The sequence below is a fragment of the Microchirus variegatus genome (genome assembly GCF_963457635.1).
Source record: "Microchirus variegatus genome assembly, chromosome: 14".
NCBI lineage: Eukaryota > Metazoa > Chordata > Actinopteri > Pleuronectiformes > Soleidae > Microchirus > Microchirus variegatus.
In genome coordinates, this window is record NC_139815.1 from 25,723,735 (window position 1) to 25,733,663 (window position 9,929).

Sequence of the window (9,929 nt, forward strand, 5' to 3'; positions counted from 1 at the left end):
TCTCTGGAACACAGAGCTCACTTTTATCTTTGAAGCCGTTGATTTGTCTGTTGCTCTTTTTCTCTCCTAGAGATTTATTTTTTATTAAACTACTTCAACAGGATGCTGCGAACACACACGGCCAGTTTCATTTCAGATAGATTCATGGCGTGCACTGACCGTCGTCAATTTTCCCATTTTAAAAAAAAAAGTACAAATATGGCTGGAATTGGCTTCTTTTTTCTTCATTTTTTTTGCTCTTTTTCATAATCGAGATGACAAATACTGCAAAAGAAGAAGGAGAAAAAAAACCCATTTATGCTGATTTTAAGTAGAAGTTTTTGACTTCAACTGTTCACACACACATACACACATACACACACACATACACACACACCCTCAAATTGATACAAGGCTTGTTCTGGGTTTCATTTCTTTAACTGGTTTCAAGTGGCAGCTCTCTCTCTCCTCCTCCTCCCTCTCTCCTCCTCCCTCCCTCTCTCCTTCTCCTCCTCCTCCCTCTCTCCTCCTCCTCTCTCCTCCTCCCTCTCCTTCTCCCTCCCTCCCTCTCTCCTCCTCATCCCTCCCTCTCTCCTCCTCCCTCTCTCCTCCTCCCTCCCTCTCTCCTCCTCATCCCTCCCTCTCTCCTCCTCCTCCTCCCTCTCCCATCCTCCCTCTCTCCTTCTCCCTCCCTCTCTCCTCCTCCTCCCTCTCTCCTCATCCCTCTCTCTCTCCTCCTCCCTCTCTCCTCCTCCCTCCCTCTCTCCTCATCCCTCTCTCCTCCTCCCTCTCTCTCCTCCTCCCTCCTTCTCTCCTCCTCCCTCTCTCCTCCCTCCCTCGCTCCTCCTCCCTCTCTCCTCCTCCCTCTCTCTCTCCTCCTCCCTCTCTCCTCCTCCCTCCCTCTCTCCTCTCTCCCTCTCTCCTCATCCCTCTCTCTCCTTCTCCCTCCCTCCCTCTCTCCTCCTCTCTCCCTCTCTCCTCCCTCCCTCCCTCTCTCCTCCTCCCTCTCTCTCCTCCTCCCTCTCTCGTCCTTCTCCCTCTCTCCTTCTCCTCCTCCCTCTCTCCTCCTCCCTCCCTCTCTCCTCCTCCCTCCCTCGCTCCCTCAACACTCCTCCTCCTTCCTTGGTTTTATGATTCCCTTTTCTGCGGTTTGCACTGAATAAGCTGTTCTCAGCAATTATGGCAAATACAATTCAATCTGCTGGTCGATCTCCCTTTAATCTCATTTCCAGGCTCCTAATAAGTTCCATACATCCACTTGCGGCCATTTGGTTAACCGTCGTAACCCCTTCCTTGGCCGCAAAGGATCCCATCTTTATAAAATTCGTCATCCCTGGAAGGATCAGAGATGTTATTTATGTTGGAATGAGTCCCCGGCCTTTTCCACCGCATGCCTCACCAGTGGTAAACTGGCTGAGGAAGCAGGCGGTCGGTTATATACACATCAAATACACGCCCACATCTTTGCCTGCAGTCGTCTGAGCTGACACAAACGTTTATCTCACGCAGCTGCTCCTCTCCTCCTCCTCCTCCTCCTCCTCCTCCTCCTCCTCCTCCATCGCAGCTGCAGCTGCTCCTCTCTCCTCCCAACACTGCTGTGCTGTAGACTCCTGCATGTACGCTAAATGATATCACATTTAGATGGGACTGCTCCACCTGTCACACTGATTTATCTGCCTCTTTTTCACTTGTTTTTTAAAAAAAAAATGTTTTTAATCATTATTATAACTTTGTTTAGAAAAGATTAGGGTCACACTTTAGATTAGGGAACACATATTCACCATTAACTAGCTTAAGTAGCATCATTAAGCACATATTAACACCTTATTCTACATTACCTTATTCTCTATTATGACATGAATTAAGATTTTACCTAAATAAAGTGTAAATACATGCTTAATATTTACTAATAAAGGGCTAGTATGCTACTTATATGCATGTTAGTAAGCTAGCGTGCTACTTATATGCATGTTAGTAAGCTAGCATGCTACTTATATGCTAGTATGCTACTTATATGCATGTTAGTAAGCTAGTATGCTACTTATATGCATGTTAGTAAGCTAGCATGCTACTTATATGCTAGTATGCTACTTATATGCATGTTAGTAAGCTAGTATGCTACTTATATGCATGTTAGTAAGCTAGCATGCTACTTATATGCTAGTATGCTACTTATATGCATGTTAGTAAGCTAGTATGCTACTTATATGCATGTTAGTAAGCTAGCATGCTACTTATATGCTAGTATGCTACTTATATGCATGTTAGTAAGCTAGTATGCTACTTATATGCATGTTAGTAAGCTAGCATGCTACTTATATGCTAGTATGCTACTTATATGCATGTTAGTAAGCTAGTATGCTACTTATATGCATGTTAGTAAGCTAGCATGCTACTTACTTATAAAAAATTAACAGTTTACACTTGTGTTATTTAAAGGAAAAGTGTTTTGTTGGCACTTAGTCTATTTTGTTGCATTTCTAATTTATAAACATAAGCTACTTGCACGGATAGCAAAATGTTGCGTTTTTAGAGGGTAACTGTCTCCTGCTTTAGGCTGTAATTGTAATGTATGTAATTGTAGGCCTCATTGTGAGGATATTTTGGTGCCAATGCAATTTATTTTTGATGTGTAGGCCTTCGTGAATAATTTCAAATCACCTACATATCCATTTGTTGAGTCAGTGTTTGGCCTTTGTAGTCCGAAAGTGTAATCCGGCCCCCTGAGGTCTCACTTGAAAACAATCTGGCCCCCCGTCCAATTTCACCATGGCATCCCTGATTTAAAGTGTCTCAATTTGTCTCATCCCCAAATTTTTGAATTAATTAATCGAAATTTTTATCGAATAATTAATAATCTTTAAATTAGACATTTAGCCCTATTCTGGACTGTGGGAAGAACCTGGAGAACCCCCACGCACACACACGAGGAGAACACGCAAACGCCACCCTTGTTCCGACGGACTCACAAACTCCAGCGAGCGCGCTAACCACTGCACAACCGCGTGAGTGACCGTCTGAACACAAACACGCGTCACTGCAGATTCAAACCATTGTCAAATGAGTTCACGCAGCGCCGACGAAGCTCTTTCAGCTTCTCATGACTCCGCCGTGTGTTTACTGTATTTCCTTGCGTGTGCTGCACACAGGAAGTGATTCGTTTTATGTCGAGACGGGCGAAGGCAACGGCGAGTTGTGCGACTGCAGTGAGACGACTCGCCGTAAAAAAAAAAAAAAAACCTGCCCCCCCAATAAACAGGTTGATGTCTAAATGAGAGACGGTGTAAAAGTACAGGGAACTGCTAACATTTACTCGCTGACTTTTAAAAGCCTCACTTTGCCCTGTCATCAAGCCTCGCTGTCCTCTCATCCATCCCCCCCCCCCCCCCACCACCTTCTCCGCCCCTCTCTGGTCCTTCCTTCTTCCTGTTTGACCTTCTGTCTCTCATCCTTCCTTCCTGGTTAATTCCACAGGTCGTGTCAGACGAGAGGCCTGTGCCGTATCTGTCTCCCCCGGTGTGACTGCTAACTATTTCTCAGTCACTAATAGGCCATTACTCAGGCTGGTGCTGGCCGCTCGGCGTTGCGAGGCCACACCGAGGGCAGCGAACACGAGGCCGGGGGGGGACCTCTCTTTTTTTTATTAGTCCCTGGAGGAGCTGGACTGGTCTTGGCTCCAGGCCGAGACAGGCGAAGCCCCTTTTAATGTTTTTGCTGAGCTCCAAAGCACTTTGTTGCCTCAATAAAGTTCATTTATGGGATAATAAGGCTCTGGAGGACACATGGTGCTGATTTGACTTGAATGGTTTCAGCGTGGGTCGCATTCCTGAAAGCGGCGCTCTCCGTTCGTTCCGCCTGTTCTGCATCTCCCCTCTATTTCATCATCATCTTTTTCCACTTCTCACCTTCCCGCCGCTCCTCACCTCGCCGTCTCCCCGCGCTCTTTTTTTTTGTCCGCCGTCGTTTATTATTCCGCGTCCTAACAGCGTCTGCCAGAGGAACTGTGTGATCCTGGGCTGACCCGGGGATTTGCACACCTGGGAATGAGTAGCAGTGAGGTGGGGCAGCAGCAGGAGGAGGGGGCCCTCGCTCATTTTCAACGATTTATTCCAGAGCTTTGAGCGGAGACGAGGGAAGAGAGTCGATCAGAGGAACGAGAACCCCCTCAAGGTCCAGAGAAATCTGGAGGGAAGGTCGAGCTTTACATGGTTGGAGTAAACCAGAGACGCATCACAGGTGTGGAAGAACACGTATGTGAGAAGAAAACATATTCCTGTACACTTTATTAAGTATTAACTTAAGTCTTTCCCCTCAAACCCAGTCAGGACGTTGAACACCACTCTGTGCTAAATGGATTCATGTGAGTTCAATGTTTTTCTTTTCCCTCATTAGTAGCTGGTTAACCTCTAAAGCTCAGTGTATCTGCTCAGCTTTTCTTCTTCCATTCATCGACTTAGTGAGAAACAGATGGAGTCCAAACGCGCCCACATCTCCCTCCCTCCCTCTCTCGCTCTCTCTCTCCGTTCCGTCTGTCAAACTTCCCACCACCTCTTTTTACGCTAACGTCTTCCTCTCAAACGGAAAATCGCCCCGGTTTTGCATGTCTGTTTGTGGCTGTAATGGGGTAAGGCTTTTGGGGGTTTGCTCCGGTGCTTGGTAACACGGCAGAGCTGGGCCACCTCCGGTCGCTTCAGTCACTTTGACGACATCAGGCCTCGAGGGCGTTTTTTTTCGCTCGAGCTTGTTAACGCGGTTGGAAACGGCTGCTGTTTGATTTCCGCGATGAGGCCCCGGATGAAGCGCCGCGAGGCCTGGAGGAGTGGCACTGATTTGATGTTTGGCGTTTGGGAGCCGCTCCACTTTCTGTTGCGGTGTCTCGGGTGTACGGCCTCCTGTGGGGTGGGGGGGGTCCTGCCAAAACAGACTGCTGATGTGAGGGGTGAAGATTTATCACGCGTCGAGCAGATGACTTAACATATCATTCAGGTTCAGGTTAGACACGGAGAGTTGAGGTTCTGCTGCTCGTCTTCTGTTTGGATACGGTTAGAATTTCATTTCAACACCCTTTTTATTTATTTTTTCTTTTTGCCGCAGGGAGGCTGCCGGGATCCACAATTTACAGCTATTGAATCATATATCTAGAAAAAATATAGCACTGAAAACCCACTTTTCTGTTTGTGTATGGATTAAATTGAGATATAAACCTTGGTTATAAAGACTGACTATTTTGTCTTACTAGAAATAAAGTCTCTTCTGACCTTTGGCATCAACAAGGCATTTTTACCTGCCATCCAATGGATATTTTCTGTCTTTCAGACAGGAAGGACGCTCGGGAGAGGTCATGTGATCACGTGGGCCTGGGGTGGGGAAATTTCCCAAAGGACCAATTGGCTGCGCTCAATATTAATTTTATCTCTTTTTAAAAGCAGTAAATAGTATAATTTTTTACAAGCTGCAACTGGTAAGTATATGTTATGATGTGATTACGCAGTGACAAATGTAAGTAAAAGGTTTAGTAAAAAAACACCAACATTATATTGTTTATTCAATCAAAATTCCCCAAAACAATGATGAACAAACTGCCATTTTACTATAACTATAACAGTAGTAGTTTGTGAGCATGAGCTCACGTAAATCAGAGTCAAAAGACATCAACTTCAAAGTAAAAGCATGCGGCATGTTTACGTTTATATAGTTATTTCCAATTACCCGTACGTGGGTTGGTCAGGAACGGCCAAGGAGGCTGGATTTGACCCTCAATAATGTGAATTTGCATATCGTTAAAACAACAATCAGGACATTATCATAGACGATATATATTTGCCCACCCCTACCTAAAACTCCAGGTACTTATTTTTTTTATCTTTTATCACAAGCAGCTCCAATTTCTCATCCCCAAATTTTCGAATTAATCGAAATGTTATTCTTAGACACAGGACACCTGTAGTTGGTGCTTAAACATCTTGTGAGTTCAAATGAGAGCAAACATTTACACATTTGGCACAAAAAAGTCGGGAGAAAAACTCCAGTATCATCATCATCATCATCATCATCATGGAGTCTTTTCTGTTTGCTTTGTTTCAGTCTCTTTGTTTGAGGTCTCTGCCAAACTCCTGAGGGAAATATCTGACGGTTGAGCTTCTAAACGCTCGTCTTTGCTCGGCCACGGGAAGCTGCTGACTGTGTCTCTCCTCTGATTGGTGTTTGGCAGCAAGTGTACGGTCGGATTTTTCTTCTTCTAAAAAAATTCAAAACTGCTGCCTGCTGCGGCCACAAATCAAAGCAGTGGGATCAATAAGAGATGCAACAGAAAAATAATTCATTTACACACCACTAAAGTAGCTCATCAATTAGTGTGGGCTTTGTTTGAGGTGATGTGTGATTAGTCTGCTGTAAAGTGTGTGATACTGTGCTGCACCACACAGGAGATGACCCACGTGAAACAGACCTGGTGATTTCTTTGGTGCTCATTGACATGGTCTTGGTCTTCTTCATCTTGGTCTTCTTCATCTTGGTCTTCTTCTTCTTGGACTTCTTCTTCTTCTTGGTCTTCTTCTTCTTGGTCTTCTTCATCTTGGTCTTCTTCATCTTGGTCTTCTTCTTCTTGGTCTTCTTCTTCTTGGACTTCTTCTTCTTCTTGGTCTTCTTCTTCTTGGTCTTCTTCATCTTGGTCTTCTTCTTCTTGGTCTTCTTCTTCTTGGTCTTCTTCATCTTGGTCTTCTTCTTCTTGGTCTTCTTCTTCTTCTTGGATTTTTTCTTCATCTTGGTCTTCTTCTTCTTGGTCTTCTTCATCTTGGTCTTCTTCTTGGTCTTCTTCTTCTTGGTCTTCTTCATCTTGGTCTTCTTCATCTTGGTCTTCTTCATCTTGGTCTTCTTCTTCTTGGTCTTCTTCATCTTGGTCTTCTTCATCTTGGTCTTCTTCTTCTTGGTCTTCTTCATCTTGGTCTTCTTCTTGGTCTTCTTCATCTTGGTCTTCTTCTTGGTCTTCTTCATCTTGGTCTTCTTCTTCTTGGTCTTCTTCATCTTGGTTCTCTTCAATTTGGTCTTCTTCTTCTTCTTGGTCTTCTTCATCTTGGTCTTCTTCTTCTTCTTGCCCCAAGGAGTCTTCTGAGCAGCCCATGACAAGACAAAAACAATTGAGCTTGTAACTGGATTGTTACCAGTTAAAATCCGAGAAAGGGGTCAAGCCCCGATGTGCCCCTGAGCAAGGCAGGATGCAGAAAAGGTGCTGTTCATAGCTTGTTCGCTACTGGTGTGTAATGGGGTTAAATGCAGTGGTCAAAGTCACTGTCGCTGATTGGTGTGTGCGCAAAAATAACTAACTCTGATTCTGGTTTGCTGTAAGAGCACAACCTGGAAGTAAAAGTATATTGAATAGCCACTAGGGGGAGACATCTGTTTAATTGGCAAATGTCTATAAGAAGAAGGAGCTAATGGTCTAATTGCTAGTTTCAGGTCTTCGACACTAAATTGTGATCCCGTCCTGGTTCACACGGTGATGTAGTGGCTAGCACTGTTGCCTCACAGCAAAACGACCCAGGTCTGAGACCCAGTTTGCATGTTCTCTCCCTGTGTGTACATGTGTGGGTTTCCTCCCACTGTCCAAACACATGAAGAGGTTAATTGGACCCTCTCTAAAATTGACCGTAAGTGTGAGTGTGAGTTTGTCGCTGTGTGTTTTCCCCCTAGACGATGGATGGACTATTGACCTGTCCACGGCGTGACGCCCTCCTATTCACCCTGTGTCAGGTGGGATCAGCTCCAGCTCCACGTGACCTTCATTCAGGCGGAGGACAAAGCTGTAGACAGCGGATGAAAGGTATCGTCCAATAGATGCTTGGTTGCAGGTGATTTCTGGCCAAAATCTTAAAGGTGAAGTAAGTAGTTTATAGTGCCATCTAGAGGAGAGGCTGAAATTTACAAAATCTGCTCACCCCCTCCCTTCCCTGAGCGCTACGGTATCCTCAGCCGGTCAAATGTCGTCCTCGTCGTCTTTCTCCGTGTCAGCAGATGAGGTTCGTGAGGCGAGGGAGAGGGCGGAGCTACCGCGGCCGTAGCAGACGAAGCGTTTGTCCTTACAGGCTCCGGTAGAAACATGGCGTCTCTCTGCTAACAGTGGCTATGCAACCGCGGCCCGCGACCATGTTATTTTACATGACTTTTTGAAACACTACGAAAATGAAACAAAAACTATTATACAGCGACTAGACAATGCAGGAGCACATAATATGTATAAAAAAGTGGATTTTTGGTTATATAAACCCAGAAATACTACACACTGTCCCTTTAAGTCTTGATGCTTCAGATTCTCATGGATGACATAATGACAGGTTGGCTTATTTATGACCTGCCACTATGTTTTATCTTCTGCACTCGCTTGCATCGTAGCCTATGATTTGTATGATTTAATAAGTGTCGTAATTGTACGAACCCCAACCCTAACCCTAACCCTAATATTTGACACCTTTGCCGTTGAATGTGTTGGATTACCTTGATGAATGTAAACTATGAAAACATTTTTTCTTTGCCTTGTATGTACACTGCATGTTTTAAAGTGTGGAGCCCAGGATGAGTAACACAGCACATGCTGATTGCTCAAATCATTCACTCTGTGGGAGCTCTTTAATCAGCGATGATGCGTCAGATTCAGGTGAAATCTCTCTGGGGTTCCATCAAATCCACGCACACATCTGGTGCCAAAAGAAAGAGAAATACCATCGTAATAAAACGTCTCTGTGTTTGTTTATCAGTGGATAATTAAATAAGATAATATAGCACCATATTGGAATCTGGTGCTCTAGACTTGACCCGGCAACAGCCACTAATTCATTCGCGACATCGTCGTGGTCTTGGTGTAATTTGCTGCCTCCTGCGTGACCTAAAACAAGCCTCTGCTTTTGCTTTGTAGTGGGTTTGATGATGATGATGATGATGATGATGATGATGTAGTGGTGGAGGACGACGTTCATTTCCTCAAACTGGAGCTGGGATTTCAGTAGCAAAGAGGTCAAAGTGTCAAACGCTCGCTGAGCTATTTCTCGTCTCAGTCATGGTTTTCGGTTGCTGAGTTATTGTCTCGTCGCGCTGCAGATTATTTACCGAGTCTGACTGACTTCAGATCAGGCTTTATTGGACGCGGAGTGGGTTGGTGGTTACACGAGGCGACGCTGTCGCACGCACGCGCGCACACACACACACACCATCTAATTAGACACATAAAAGGCAACAGTTTTCTTTGGGCAGGAGTTCACAGGATGGAGACAAGCTGTTAAAAAGCGGATACATCTGTTTTTATTTTCCCTTATTTTACCTCCACATTTAACAATCTTTTAGTCAAACAGAATCAGAAAGTTGTCACAGAAGATTTTGACAAATAATTGCTCGGATCTTCTCCGACGAGTTCTCAGATGATCCAATTTATTTTCTCTCTAGTCTATGTAATGTTTTCATTTCACTTCTTCGTCCTTTCCTTTGTCTTCCTGTCCACTAAAGCCCTCGACGCTTCCCCGACATGTGGAAATGTCCACTTCATTTTTATCACAGATGATCGGTTATTGTACTTTAACTGTTGAAATCTATCTATATTTAATGTAATGTTCTATTCTGCAGGCACTGTAAAGTCCAAGGTAAATTTCCCTGTGGGACAATAATCTTTTCAATTTCCTTTCCTTTCCTTTTTGTCAAGTTGTTTCCTAACAATTTAACATCTTTCAGGTGGTAACGTTAGATTGTAAAAAGTCCAAATAAATCAGGTTTAGGTTAAATAGTATTTGGATTTTATACGAGAAAAGTAATGAAACAAAATATGATGGAACATAAAAAATATAGGCCCACGGTTGGTGTAGTGGTTGGCACTGTTGCCTTTGCAGCAAGAAGACCTGGGTTCGAGTCCCGTTTGGAACAACTTCGGAACAAGGGCCTTTCTGCAAGGAGGTGTGAGAGTGTGAGTG